Source organism: Rhinolophus ferrumequinum, chromosome 24 (assembly GCF_004115265.2).
Source record: "Rhinolophus ferrumequinum isolate MPI-CBG mRhiFer1 chromosome 24, mRhiFer1_v1.p, whole genome shotgun sequence".
Taxonomy (NCBI): domain Eukaryota; kingdom Metazoa; phylum Chordata; class Mammalia; order Chiroptera; family Rhinolophidae; genus Rhinolophus; species Rhinolophus ferrumequinum.
Window position 1 is genome coordinate 8,729,404 of NC_046307.1, and position 14,836 is coordinate 8,744,239.

Below are 14,836 nucleotides of genomic sequence, written 5' to 3' on the forward strand. Positions count from 1 at the left end.
GCCCCAAAAATGTATACACGTGACTTGTATTCATCTTTTGTCAGTGGTATGTATGGAGTATTACAATTTGGATACAGTTTTTTCCTTTCTTAAAATGCGTATACATTTTTTTGGCACTCTCTGTATATATGTGTCAAACGGCAAATTGAGCTAGAATGCGTGGATAGATCTGGGTAAAAAGCTCCAGTGTTAGATAGATAACTCAAAAAGCATGTTGCATAACTAAACAAGCAGCATCAAACTTAGGTGGGAAGCAAGGAAGCTTGTCTTCTGTGCCTGTTGGCTTTTCTACTCTCCTCAAACCTGGTCCTGGGCTGGTTCCTGATTAACTGACTGTGCATTGACTCCAGAATATGAATTATGGTCCTGCCTGTCCTTTCTCCTCTTGCATGAATGAAGAGTCTCTGAGTGTTCTCTCTTATACTCCGTGTCACTGATTTCAGTGATTTGTGGCTTCCTGGGAGCAAAAAACCACAATTACCTAAATGCTCGGAGCTCTTACTGTGGGGACAAGAGCCAAGTCACTACTCCCTGGACTGAGCCAAGTATCGGGAAATCCAAGGCCTCTGTCTGGGCCTGCTGGACTCCTGTGGCTTGTTTCCATCAGACCCATGCCTGGATGACTGACCAAGTTGCCCTGACCAGGGATCTCCTCTTAGGAAGAGAGGCAAGCATAATCTGTAGTCCCAGGAATAGTTGGTGAGTGGTGAGCTGCTCAATTAACACTGTGAGAATTAAAAGCCAGGGTATCCATAGAAATACGAAGGGCAAAGCAAAGGAGGTGGAGGAACAATTCAGATTAAAAATACGAAAAAATATTTTCTACTACAGATCAAAGTTTACCCTCTAATCTTTCCCTATGCTTAGCAGCTAGTTCCTGTCTCCATCAGAGTTCCCTGAACAGCCTCCTGAAGGGCCGATGTTTGCCAAAGAGAATATTCAGCTTAACACCTAGTCTAAGTGATGGTGAATGAGTTGGCAGAGGGCCCTGTTCGGTTAGTAACGCAACAAATCATTCCCGTTTCATTTAGTTCCTGTTCCTAGAGGGCTTCTAGGCTGACAGAAAGAGGCTTAATGTAATATATCTTTAGCAATACCTTACACTGTGTGTCAGTGCTATAGCAAAAGCACTTTGGAAAAGACATGTTATCTCATTTGATCTTCGTAAAAATCTGATGAGCTTGATAGAGGATTCCCAGGATGACAGAATCAAAGGTATCTCAGTGGAAATCATGTGTCTTCCTGGAGTCCCAGGCAGTCTCACCCCACAAGGTCTCACCTTGGGAAGAAGGAGCCTCATCTCAAGGACAGTTGTGCAAGAAGCTGCCAGCGATGCTGGAACGTCATGTTTCTGTTGGGCCAGCCAGAGGGCCGCAGCCAAAAAGAGTCACCTGACTCTTTTTACCTCAGAAGAAGTCTCACATCAGAAACTCTTCATGGATGTGTAGAGGATGTATGGACATATACTCTACACATCAAGGATAAAATGCTAAATGCATGCAGTGGTATCAGTATTTGCAAATTATATACTCGTGTACCAGTTTGTTTATTCATTCATCCGTTGATGGAGACTTGCGTTGTTTCCACCTTTGTCTATTTTATATAATGCATTGAACATAGGTGTACAAATATGTTTGAGTCTCTGCTTTCAATTTGTTTGTATATATACCTAGAAGTGGAATTGCTGGATCATATGGTAATTCTGTCTGATTCTTTTGAGGAAATGCCTTACTATTTTCCATAGCAGCTGTCCCAGTTTACATTCCGATTAGCAATGCACAAGGGATCCAACTTCTCCACATCCTCACAAATACGTGTTATTTTCTGTTTTTCATATATATATGTATATATTTAACAGCCATCAAAATGAGTGTGAAGTGGTATCTTATTGTGGTTTTGATTTGCATTTCCCTAATGATTAGCACATCTTTTCATGTGCTTATTGTCCATTTGTATATCTTCTTTGAAGAAATATCCACTTGAGTCTTTTTGCCCGTTTTTACTTTTTTTATTGTTGAGTAATAGGAATTCTATATGTTTTTACTATTAACTCCTTATTACGAGATCTGACAATTAAGTTCACAAGCTTGTTGCAATGATGTTGCTAACCTTTTTTTTTTTTAATATCAGAGGGATTACTCATTATGGATTTGTACCAACTGGACAAACAGTTAACCAAGTTTACTATTTGGAAATGCTGAAAAGGCTGCGTGAAAAAATTAGACAACCTGAACTTTTCACCAACAATTCATGGCTCTTGCATCATGACAATGCACCAGCTCACATGGCACTGTCTGTGAGGGAGTTTTTAGCCAGTAAACAAGTAACTGTATTGGAACACCCTCCTACTCACGTGATCTGCCCCCTAGTGACTTCTTTCTTTACCCAAAGATAAAGGAAATATTGAAAGGAAGACATTTTGATGACATTCAAGACATCAAGGGTAATACGATGACAGCTCTGATGGCCATTCCAGAAAAAGAGTTCCAAAATTGCTTTGAAGGGTGGACTAGGCGCTGGTGTCAGTGCATAGCTTCCCAAGGGGAGTACTTCAAAGGTAACCATAGTGATGTTCAGCAATGAGGTATGTAGCACTTTTTCTAGGATGAGTTCGCGAAACTTAACTGTCCGACCTCATATACACCTAAAATGGTAAATTTTGTATAATGTATAGTTTACCACAATAATTAATTTTTAAAATAATTTTTATTAGAGAATATTGGGGAACAGTGTGTATTTTCCAGGGCCCATCAGCTCCAAGTCGTTGTCCTTCAATCTAGTTGTGGAGGGCGCAGCTCAGCTCCAAGTCCAGTTGTGGTTGTCAATCTTGGTTGCAGGGGGCACAGCCCACCATCCCATGTGGGACCTGAACCGGCAACCTTGCTGTTAAGAGCTCGCGCTCTAACCAACTGAGCCATCTAGCTGCCCCTCAACCTACATTTGTAATGTAATCTAGCTCCTGATATGACACACTTCCAGTTTTGTATTTCTCCTTGACACTGCTGGCTCCATCCAACCATTGTCCTCCTTCGTCTCTCATTATCCCAGTTCTACGCATGTTCAAGGTTCACCTCAAGCACACTCTCTTCCTGAGAGGCACGATAGTTTACTGGCTAAGTGCCCACACCAGGAGCAGATGTGTGGTCCATGCAGTCCCGCTTCTCCACTGACTAGCTCTGTAAGTCGGGGCAAATCAGTTCACCTTTCTGAGACTCAGTTTCCTCACCTGTAAAACAGATGACCTATCTCACAGGATTTTTATAAGGATTAAATTAGATCATGCATATAAAGTGCTTAGCAGTACTAAATTGGTACTGACAGTAATAATATTGCAATATTGCTATTCCACCTGCTCCTTTACGTAATTATCGACTCTACAAAAAATTAGTCCTTCTCATAGTCTGTTTGCTTCTGTGAGGGAAATTATAGCTACCTTTGGGTGAAAAGACAGGTCTCCTATCCTTAAGGTACTTAAGAAGTAAATTCACTTTACATTTTGTTTTTGTTTTTTTTAAATTTTAACAAATACATTTACGCATTCATTCTTCAATGAGAGTCAGGGCCCTCAGGAAAAACATACCTCATGGTGCCCACACCTACTTTCTATTTTTAGTCCAGACTAATGGTTTCTGGCTTACTGAAAGCAGGTAACAAAACATGTAAACTCACCTACTTCCAGCCTCCACATTTCATGGCGAGATGGGTGCGTACAGCCTGGGGTCTGCGATTAGTGAAGAAAATGTTTGCCCTATGAGAGAGCTCAGTGTGCAAATATTCACGTAGCAGTCATGATTTTGTTCACGTCTGCTTCGATAGGATGAACCAATGTTGGACCAGAACAGCTCTGCCCTCTCACCAGTGATTCACTCAGACAGGCTGCTCATGACTGCAATCTCTGTGACGGGGTCATCGTGCCACCCAGCTCTCTAAAGGCACATTGCTCGGGGACACACATCAGAGCAAGAGTGCCTTTTGGAGTGCTAGCTTCTTTTTCCCATGGAGTAACAGAAATTTCCATCTGTGTTGCCAAATATGTAAATGCTTTCCTTCAGGAACGTTTATAAAAAAGTCTACTCCTTTTTCCCAGAAAGCCAGGGCCCCCAAAGCAAAATTATCTACCTTCGATTGTTCAAGAACAATTGCTCACTCTTTTTCTATTTTCTGACTTTTGACTCCTCCATAAGGAAGTTAAAGGATATTTTTGCTATTGGTAAGTCGTATTTTGCTAGAGGCAAACAGTTCTAGTATTGACTTCTAAACAGAAGTTTTGGGATTATCCATGGAACAAGCATTTCACAAAGAAGACCAGACAGTAACTCGCACAGAAGACATAGTTGATAGTTTAGTAACAAACCACAAACATGTCTTATGAATTGGAAAAGTGGATATGGAAGTTCCCTGCCCACCTGACACGTCACCCAACATGTGCAGACTCAAAGCCCTCCAAAACCTGGTCCTTTTCCAAGATTCTCCAGCTCAATGAAGGGCATCATTGTGTCAGTATGAGTCCTGCAGAAGATGCCAAGCGGCTCTGAGAAAGTGTTGGCCACACTGATGGGAAGCCCTAGAGCCCAGATTACCTGTCGGAGGAGTCTCACCTTGGGCAGAAATGGCCTGGCTCTGATACTCCTGCTGTGCTCATTCATTGGCTGGGAGCAGCCAGGGAGTGCGGGGCCTTCTGTGAACCCTGCAGCAGAGCTGAAGGTGCAGCAGCAGCAGCTGGCTGTGTTTCTTGTAGAAGACAGATCCGAGTACCTACGTGGCTGCCACAATCATTCATCCAATTCTGGAGCCTGGGAGTCGTGCTTGCTATCTCCTTCTTCCTTATCTCTAAGACCCAATCCATCACCACGTTTCTGACCACTTTACCTCCTAAATATCTCTTTCATTTGTCCATTTCTCTTCATCTCCTCCACCATGACCACCATCATCTTGTTCCCAACTGGTGACTATGTTTCAATCCATTTGCCCCACAGCAGACAGAGCAGTCTTTTCAAAACACAAGTGAGATAATATAACCCCCTGCTTAAACAACATCAGTGCGCACAGGATAAAGACCTAAGTCCTTAGCATGGCCTTCAAGGCCCTACCTGTTATGGCATTTGCCTTACTTTCCAGCTTCCTTTGGACTCTCTCTGCTCCATTTAACATTTGGGCATCAGATAAGTAATGGTTCAAATCCAGCCTGCTTCCAGGTCCCCAAATGCTCCAAGTTCTTTCTTGCCCCAGGACCTTAGCACATGCTGTTTTTCCAACCCCATGCCTCTTCATCCAGTTAACTAATCCTCATTCCTTAGCTCCCAATTCAAACAATACTCCTTCAGGGAAGCCTTCTCTTACCCCCAGACGAGTTCAAATCCTTTGTTATTCCCTCTCATAGAATTAAATACACTTTGTAGCATCTAGGATAGTATTCTATACTTGATTGATCATGCATTGTCTGACTACCTCAGTAAAGTGTGTCTCCTGAGGGTAGAGAACATGTCTATTTTTGCTCCTTACTGAATCCCCAGCATTAGCAGAGTGCCTGCATTTTGTAGTTGTCACAAAATATCTATGAAGTATCTAAAAGGTATTTTGAGTTTTTTCCTTTTTTTTGAATCCACACCAGGTGTTTTCAAACCAGTGAATTCTATCTTTCTTTCTATTTATATTGTTCTCCAGCTGCGTTGCATGATCCACCCTTCCACTCCCCCCTGGTAAAATCTTTGAGGGATGGCCTTGGACTTGAATTTTTGGGTCTTCATTAATGAGCATTACAGCATGGATAAAGCGCTTATTGCAGAAGTTGCTATTGCACAAGATTTTATTCTAGAGTAAGGAGGCCAGGGAAGGTGGGAAGGAAAAGAAAGTGAGTTTCCTCCAAAGAGTTGGGATACAAAGTCCATCTAAAAAAGAAACATGTTCAACTGAGGAGGGGCAGCCCAGGTAGCATAATAAAGAGAGCCTGGGCAAGAAGAAGTGTCCACCAGGCATCATCTCAAGAGGAAGGGCCAGCCAGGCCAGTGGACATGAGTGACCAGTTCTCCCAGCAGTCGTTTGGCCTTTCATGTGGAGGCTGTCCAAGGCTGATCTCATTCAACGTTTAAGCCAGATAATTCACTCTTCTGATTCTGATTCCAAGCTCACAGAGACCGCTTCTGACAATTAGGCTACAAATTACACAGTTACAAGAAGAGAGTGGACTCATCAGACAACCTCAAGAGTCTGGTGTTCCTGACCTTTCTGCTTCTAGCAGGAAAGGTTAAGCTCCAGGTGTTGGAATCAGATGGCCTTTATTTGAACCCTGCCTTTACCAATGACATACATACTAACTGTGTGACCTTGAGGATTTCCCTCATCTTTTTCCCACAACTGAAAAACAAAAGTCACAATACACCACATGATTATAGGGAGAATTAAATAAAGCAATGTATGTAATGCACTTAGCATAAAGGCTAGCAAATAGAGCTTACAAAATCATTAAGTTGGTATTCTGATTTTATATAACATTGATTTTTAACCAACGCTGGAACACTGAAAAGATGAAATTTTTGATTCCACAAGGTCGAGGATGGAATGTGGATCTTGGGGAATCACCAAGATGACAGACTTCAGACTAGCCCTCGCCTCCTGGCACGTCTCCGCTCACGTGCATTAACACCTGTAACAGGTAACTAGGATTTATCTTTATCTTCTTGTATCTCTACCTCTCTTTTCCTGATCCTCATCTCCCAGACATACTTTTTATGAGTAAGCAGATTTAGCTCTACTTTACTCTCATGGAGTCAAGAATTCTTGGTTTATAACAAGCAAGAGTCTCCAAGGCGTGCCTTGGTTTTTTGTCTTTTTCCTTCATATGCAGACCAAGAACATCATCCCCTAGCAGGGAAACATGGGCTTTCGTTCTTCCCAGGCCATCGTTTGGCCTGCCACACTTCCCCACCTGCTCTTGAGGCAAATATAACGAGGACACCAAGAAAGCCCTGTCGTCAAGCCTCCATCACGCAGGAAACATCCCCAAATTACAGCAGGCAAACCAAAGTGACTCCGGCAGACTAAGCAGTTTATTTATTTTTCTGTTCCAGTTATCAGACTGCTCTATGACAAATACAAACAAACAAATACATGGCAAATTGTGTTTGCAAGCATGGAGTCTTGCCAATGTTTTCCAAGTAGGAATGCTTACAAAAATATTTTCAGATCTGAGACCGATGCTGGACAGAGCTGTAGGGACATCCTCCAACTTTATAGCGATGCTCTAACAAAAACTTGGTACAGTGGCGTACTTACAGGGGCTAATTGTCAGGCAAAGTGTGTGGTGACTTTGAAAAAGACTGCAGTGCCATGCCCGCTCACCCGCCCTCCACCAAGTCAAAATAACACAATCCACACTTTGAAAACTATCCTGTTATCACGGAGACCTCCAATTCTATCAGTTGACCATTAAAGAATGTCTATCAAGCATCCAGAAAAACAATGATTTGGTCATTGCCCTCAAAGAACTGACCTAGACAGAGCCTAATAGAAAATACCAAGTATTTTCTCCCTTACCTGGTTTCATTTAATTCCTACAACGCTGAGGTAGGTATGGTCATTATCCCCTTCCTACAGGGGAAGAAACTAAGGCTCAGGGAGTAAATATTTTGCTACAAGTCACAGAACCAGTAAGTGGCAGAGCCAGGGCTTGAACCCTGGAGTCTAAATCCTTGGGTACTGATGGGCACCATTTAGACCAGGAAGCCCAAACCTTAAGCTTGCTGTTCCAGTTTTTCTTACCAAAGGAAGGGTCCCCCATTTCACTAATACCATTGACTTTTGATTTCTCCGCTGATCCAGGATGAAGAGCCTGGTACCTTATGCCACAATGAGGCTTTTAGAAGTGCTGCTGCGCAGTTTGGCAGAGGGACCAGCGCCCCGTGCCTGCGCTTGGGAGCCAGGCTGACCCCTGGGTCTGCGAGCCAAACCTGCCCCAGTTCGCTCAGCACTTCCAACCGGTACCCCTCAGCTGCCAGGCCAGAAACCCACGAAGGGGCTCCAGCAGTCAGGGCCTGGGGAAGCATCCCGACAGACGGAGGCGTGCGGGCCTGTCCGCTTGCTGCCCGGCCGCCCAGCCTGCTGCCCAGCCCCGGCCTCTCGGGTGGACGGGGCTCCAGCACCAACACCGCTTGGCCGGCCCCGCGCAGCCCCGAGCCCCCGCCTCTGGCTGCCGGCCCGCTCGCGGTGCTCACTGCGCGCTCTGGACCGGGCCCGCCTCTCGGCGGTTTTCGCTTTCGCTTTCCTGCCGATATAGTTGAGGAAAATGAAAGTGGCCGTGGCCAGGACTGGCGAAGCTGCCGTCGGGGCGAGGGGCGCAGAGTGCGGCCGCGGCGGGTCTGGAGCCTGGAGCCTGGAGCCTGGAGCCTGGAACCCCGGCCGCAGCCAGCGCCGGGCGAGGTAAGCGCAGCCCCTTCGCGGCCGCCTCGCGGGCTCCTCCTTGCGGACCGGGCGGGCGGGGCGCCAGGCGGCCGTTCGACGCGGGCCGGCGGGCCGGGGGCTCTGCCTCGGGGCTGGAAGGGCCTGAAACGCGGTCGGCTGGAGCCTCCAGGCCCGCTGGAAGACCTGGGGGAGATCCGACAAACGAGCCAAAGATCTGGCCTCCTGAGGTCGAGGTGGGACCATGGCAAGTCAGCCACCGCTCCCACCACACGTTTCCTTTCTGTAGAACACCGAACCCCATTTCCCCAACCCGGTTTTCATAAAATTGAAGTGGGATGGACGGGTGCAGAGTGCCTCACCTGAGCTCAGTGGGGAAGAAGGAGCTCATAATTTACCATTCTTACCTATCAGACCCCTCCTCCTCCCCACTGGGCCCCATCCCTCGTGCAGTTTGGCTTTCTGCTGTTTTTAAGATCGGGTGCGCTTGGGCGCCCCTGCGGGGCCCTCCATGCGTCTGTCAGCTCCCCGCTTTTTGTTGCAGGCTTGGAGAGCAGCTAGGCCAGGATGCAGCCTCTCCCCAAGGCCCTGCCCGTTTGAAGACTCACTCTGCAGGACCCCAACCCTCAAGGCTGGCAGAAATGGCCAGGCATGGGTGCACTCTGGGACCCAGTCTTTCCCAGACCAGGGAACTTTCTGTCCACTGCGTCCGCCAGCAGAAGGGTGAAAGATGAGCGCCCCGATCTTTGCCCTTGGTCCAATCTACCGAGCTCCTTCGTGGTATGCGAGAATTGGGCGCCACCTCAAGGCTGTGGAGACAGCCCCTGCCCTTGGGGTATTACCCACACCCTGGCAAGAGAAGATGTATGCCAGTTGCCCACAAGACCAGTTGTGTGGAACAAGCATACGTGAGAGGAGGCACTAAGTGTTGAAAGTGACGAAATCTGCAAACACTTGACTTAATTTGAGTGACCGTGTTTTTGTAGCCAATACCAAGAACCCTCTTCTACTCAACTTTTGTCTCAAAAGAAAGGAATTCAGCCAAATCACATGGATCTGATCATAACACCCATTACTGAAACAAAACTGGAATGATCTTAACTTTGAAAATAGCCATCTGAATTTGACAAAAGATGACTCAACACCCTAATTTTTAAAACCTGGAGTCCCCGCTCTGTCCCGCCCCAGAAGGGTGGTGAGTATTCATTGCTTTTAGAAAATACTGCCTTTATCATGAGCCACAAAATCAGATTCTTTGCTTTTGTGACTAACCTTCACTGAGCTATTCCTTTTTCCCCCAAGTTCCCTAATGTCCTTCTCTCTCCCTCTGTTAACTACATTTAAACTATCATGGATGGTTCTCTCCCTTTCTTTTTGAGGGGGACCAACATTTGCCACGCCACCAAAATACGCCTTTTGGGACCTTGATGTTAAGCGGGTTATTTTTAAGAAACAAAAGACTCAGAAAGAACCTTTTTTAAAATTTTTTTTATTGGGGAAGAGTGTGTTTTTCCAAGACCCATCAGCTCCAAGTCAAGTCATTGTTTTTTTGTAGTTGTTTGTTTTTTTTCAGCCTAGCTGTGGAGGGCACAGCTCAGCTCCAAGTCAAGTCATTGTTTTCAGTCTAGTTGTGGAGGGCACAGTTCACCGGCCCATGTGGGAATTGAACCCGTGACCTGGGTGTTATGAGCACTGTGCTCTAACCAACTGAGCCAACCGGCAGCCCCAGAAAGAACCTTTGATCCTTACTTGCCTAAAGGAATTCAGAAAAAACCTGCTTCAGGAAGGGAATTGAATATTTACCTAAGTATATTCACCTTAGCATAGGAATTAAGTGTGGCAGACTGGGAGAGATCTAGCAAAGCCTGTTTGCTGGACTCCCATTGTTTCTGGGTGGCTCAGCAAGAATTTGTTTACTACAGGTTTGCTCTTTCTCTACTACCTGTGAATTGCCTACTTTCCTTTTGAAAGTCTAGACCCCTGCCTCCCTCTCCTTAGTCCAGAATGGCACATAAGCATCAACTGCCCAATGTGCTTCGTGTCTCATATTCTTATGCAACCCCCGTACGTAATAAATTTGGACATTTTCTCCTGTTAATCTGTCTCATGTTAATTTGATTATTAATCCAGTCAGGAGAATTTAGAAAGGTGGGAGGAAAAAATTTTTTACACCCCCATACTCTTAACCTTCTGTTTGCCAGTAGGAGGAAGGGATGGTATAGGTGAAACCATCCTCCACATTTTCACCACCCCAGGTTCTTGCTTTCATATTCCTGAAAACTGAATGACTCAGCCGAAGACCAAGCAAGCCCATGTCTTCCCCAGGACCTTTCTTCTCCGTAGCTTTATTATTCATTGGTTTAGCCACTAGCATGTGATGCCCTTTGTTATTACGTGTTTCCCTAGAAAGTAATTCCTGGGGTTTTATTTATTTTCCTTAGGATCTCGGGCATGCAGAATTGAATTGCTCATACTCCTTAGTTCGTGGCACACTATTATCTTTGATCCCTTTACAGTCACTCTTTCGTTTTGTTTTGTTATTTCCTCCCTTATCCTTCCTTTATCTGTCCTCACCCTCCTCCCCCCCCCCACCTCCTGCCCCACAAACTCAGACGTATTTGTTTGTTCTTGCAAACTACTTTTCATTAAACTTCTTTAAAAATGTGTTTCTTTGAAAGATAGGCCATGTTTTGCTTTTGTTGTACTTATATAAATAAATAACAGTGTGCTATAAATCTCATACTGTTTTTGTTTCCCTCAGCATTGTATTTTTGAGTCAAACCACTTTGCTATATGTAAGTCTAGTTCATTACTCCTGGCTGTTGCATAGTTTTCTATCAAAAGTGTACACCACGAGTACTTAACCGTCTCCTGAGACTAGACATTGGGTGGCCTCTTAACTCCTTGCTTCCATAAACAATGCTGCACCAAACATTCTGTCGGTATCTCCATGTGGTCTCGTGAAAGAATTTCTCTGAGATAGACAGATAAATAAATAGATGGTAGATAGATAGATAGATTGTAGATGATAGATAGATAGATAGATAGATAGATAGATAGATAGATAGATATAGGAGATTTTTGGTTGTAGGATATTTGCATTGTATCTTTTTCTAAAAATGGCTACTTTGCTGCAGAATGGCTTTATCAGTTTCTGCCCACCAGGAGTACATGAAGAGTCCCTTTCCCAACATCTGTCAGCACTTGCTATTATCTAATTTACTAATTTTTGTCAATCTGATAGATTAAAGCAGTACTCCATTTCTGTTTAATTGAGCATCTCATCATATTGTTTTGCCATTGGTGAATTGCCTCGCCATCTCATTTGCCCTTCTTTTCTTTTTTAGGTTTCTGATATTTTTCTATCTGGTTTGCATTTTACTCCTTATATATTGATGTCCTGAGACATTAAAATGTTAATCCTTTGTTAAATGTAGATGTTGTAAATCTTCCCCTCATCTTGTCACCCATCTATTAACCTCATTTATGGTCTCCTTTTTATTATTCATAGCTTTATTGAGATATAATTTACAAACCATAACATTCACCTGTTTAAAGTATACAATTCAGTGGTTTGCAGTATATTTAGAGAGAGTGTAACTATCACCATAATCTAATTTTAGAACATTTTTATTACTCCATTAGCAGTCACTCTCCAGGATCCTTCAACATGCCCCTCCCAAGCCCTAGGCAAGCACGAATCTACTTTCTTTCTTTTTCTTTTTTTAAAGATTTAATTGGGGAAGGGGAGCAGGACTTTATTGGGGAGCAGTGTGTACTTCCAGGACTTTTTTCCAAGTCAAGTTGTTGTCCTTTCAGTCTTAGTTGTGGACGGCGCAGCTCAGCTCCAGGTTCAGTTGCCATTCCTAGTTGCAGGGGGCGCAGCCCACCATCCCTTGCGGGAGTCGAGGAATTGAACTGGCAACCTTGTGGTTGAGAGCCTACTGGCCCATGTGGGAATTGAGCCGGCAGCCTTCGGAGTGAGGAGCATGGAGCGCTAACCGCCTGAGCCACGGGGCCGGCCCCTAATCTTCTTTCTGAGTCAATATTCTTGCTTATTTCTGGACATTTCATATAAATGGGATTACACAATATGTGGTTTGTTGTGACTGGCTTCCTCACTTAGCATAATGTTTGGGAGGTTTATCCACATTATAGCATGTATCATATCAGTAGTTTGTTTCTTTTTATTGCCCAATCGTGTTTCATGACATGGATATACAGCATTTTGTTTATTCATTCATCAGTTGATGGACATGTACGTTGTTTTTACTTTTTAGTTGTTATGAATAATGCGTCCATGAGCATTCATGTACAAGTTTTTGTGTGAACATATATTTTCATTTCTCTTGGGTATATACCTAGAAGTGGAACTGCTGGATCATGTGGTATCTCTTTTTAAACTTTTAAGGAGCTTCCAGACTGTTTTCCAATGCAGCTGCCACACTTTATAGTCCTACCAGTAGGGCATGAGGGTTCCAATTTCTCTACATCCTCACCAACACTTGTCTGTCTTTTTGATCATAGTCATCTTAGCAGGCGTGAAATTGTAGCTCACGGTGGTTTTGATTTGTATTTCCCTGATTGTTAATGTTGAACATCTTTTCATGCACTTGCTAGTCCTTTGTATATATTTTCTGGAGAAATGTTTGTTTAGATCTATTTTTTAAATTGGATTGTCATTTATTAATGAGTTGTAAGAATTCTTTATATATTTTTGATAATATGCTTTATCAGATCGATGAGTAGCAAATAGTTTCCTCCCTTTCTGTGAGTGTCTTCACTTTCTTGATGGTATTCTTTGAAGCAAAAAAAAATTTGTTGCAATCCAACTGATCAATCTTCTCTTTCATTTTTTGTGCTTTTGGTGTCATATCTAAAAAACCTTTGCCTAACCCAAGGTCATGAATAAGTCACTCCTATGTTATCATCTAAGAGCTTTATAATTTTAACTCCTATATTTAGGTTTATGGTCTACTTCTCTTTTTTAAACATAAATCCTTAAATTTTATATTGTCGTGCCCATCATTTTTCTCCTTTTAGTTTGTGGTATTTGTGCCTTATTTAAGAAATCCTTGCCTACCTGAAGATTGTAAAAAAAAAAAAAAAAGTTCTGTATTTTCTCCTACTGACTTTATTGTTTCTTCTACATTTACATCTTTAATCCAATTGGATTTTATTTTTATTAGTATGGCTCTGTGATATGTCTTAATATATATTTTTTCGTCTTCTTTTTCAAGCTCTTTTTAGCTCGTCATGGACTTGTTCTCCTGAAAACATTTTAAAATCTGTTTGGAAAGTTTGCAAAAAGCCCTGAAATTTTGATTGGAATTTAATTGAAATCATAGATTGATCTGGGAAAAACTGATACCTTTCAATGTCAAGTTATCTCACCCATGAATTTGGTCTATCTCTGCATTTATTCATGCTTTCTTTTATGTACTTTAATTGAGTTTTAAAAATTTCTCCACAGGGCTCTTTTGCATTCTTTATTAAGATAATTCCTAGATTCAATAATATTACTATTGTAAGTAATATTGTAAGTAATTCCTAGATTAAAAAATATTACTATTTTGTTACATTGTTGCCTGTTACTCTGTTTCACATTTTCTGGCTCTCTTTTTGGATGAGGGTTTGTTACTACTGGTGTGGAGAAATGCAATTGATTGTTTTTAGGTTGGGCTCATATCCAGCTACCTTTCTGAATTCTTATCCATTGTAGTAGTTTTTCTGTGGATTCCCTTGAGAGTTCTATATAAATAATAATACTAGTTGCAAACACTGACAACTTGTCTCTTTCCTTTCAATTTTATATTTGTTTTCCTTTTAATAGCTCCTCATAGTAGCTACTGTCTCTATAATTGTATCACATGGTAGTGGTGGAAGCAGGCATCCTTGTTTTGTTCCATTCCTTGAAGAGAATAGCTTATTAAGTATGACATTAGCTATATGTTTGTAGATGGTAGCCTTTATCGAGCAAAGGAAGTCCCTTTTTTTAGGATCTGAGTACCAGGGAAAATAAATAAAATCCCATGTATTACTTTCTAATGAAAAATTTAATAACAAAATGTGGTGGCTAAACCAATGAGTAATTAAGTTATGAAGAAAAGGTGGTGGGGAAGATGGGGGTTTGGTATCCTAATTCTACTTTTCTAAGAGTTGCTTTTTAAATTATTTTTTTAAATTATGAATTAGTCGTTGAACTTTGTCAAATGTTCTTTCCTACCTGGTGAGATGATCATGTGATTCACCCACCCCAATTTTCCACACTTTATTAGGGTATATAATGTTAGCTATTGTAACAACTGCAACATTTCAATGGCTTAAATCAATACAGCTATTTATTTATCACTCATGACACAGTCCAACTGTGTTGGTGAGGTAGTGGGATTTTCTTCACTTAGTCGTTCAGGAACCCAGGCTCTTTCTAGCCAGTTGCTTC

At 42.7% G+C, this 14,836-nt stretch overlaps 1 long non-coding RNA gene across 3 annotated transcripts in view; it reads left to right on the plus strand.

Moving 5' to 3' along the window:
* Positions 1–7,168: 7,168 nt before the first annotated feature.
* LOC117016745 (uncharacterized) overlaps positions 7,169–14,836 on the plus strand; it is a 73,163-nt gene continuing 65,495 nt past the window's right edge. For 2 of the 3 annotated variants that reach the window (XR_004421953.1, XR_004421955.1), the window contains exons 1-2: positions 7,169–8,415; positions 8,939–9,589. This is a non-coding gene — a long non-coding RNA (uncharacterized LOC117016745). The remainder of the gene's footprint in view (positions 8,416–8,938; positions 9,590–14,836) is intronic. The other variant, XR_004421954.1, reaches the window with a different exon arrangement.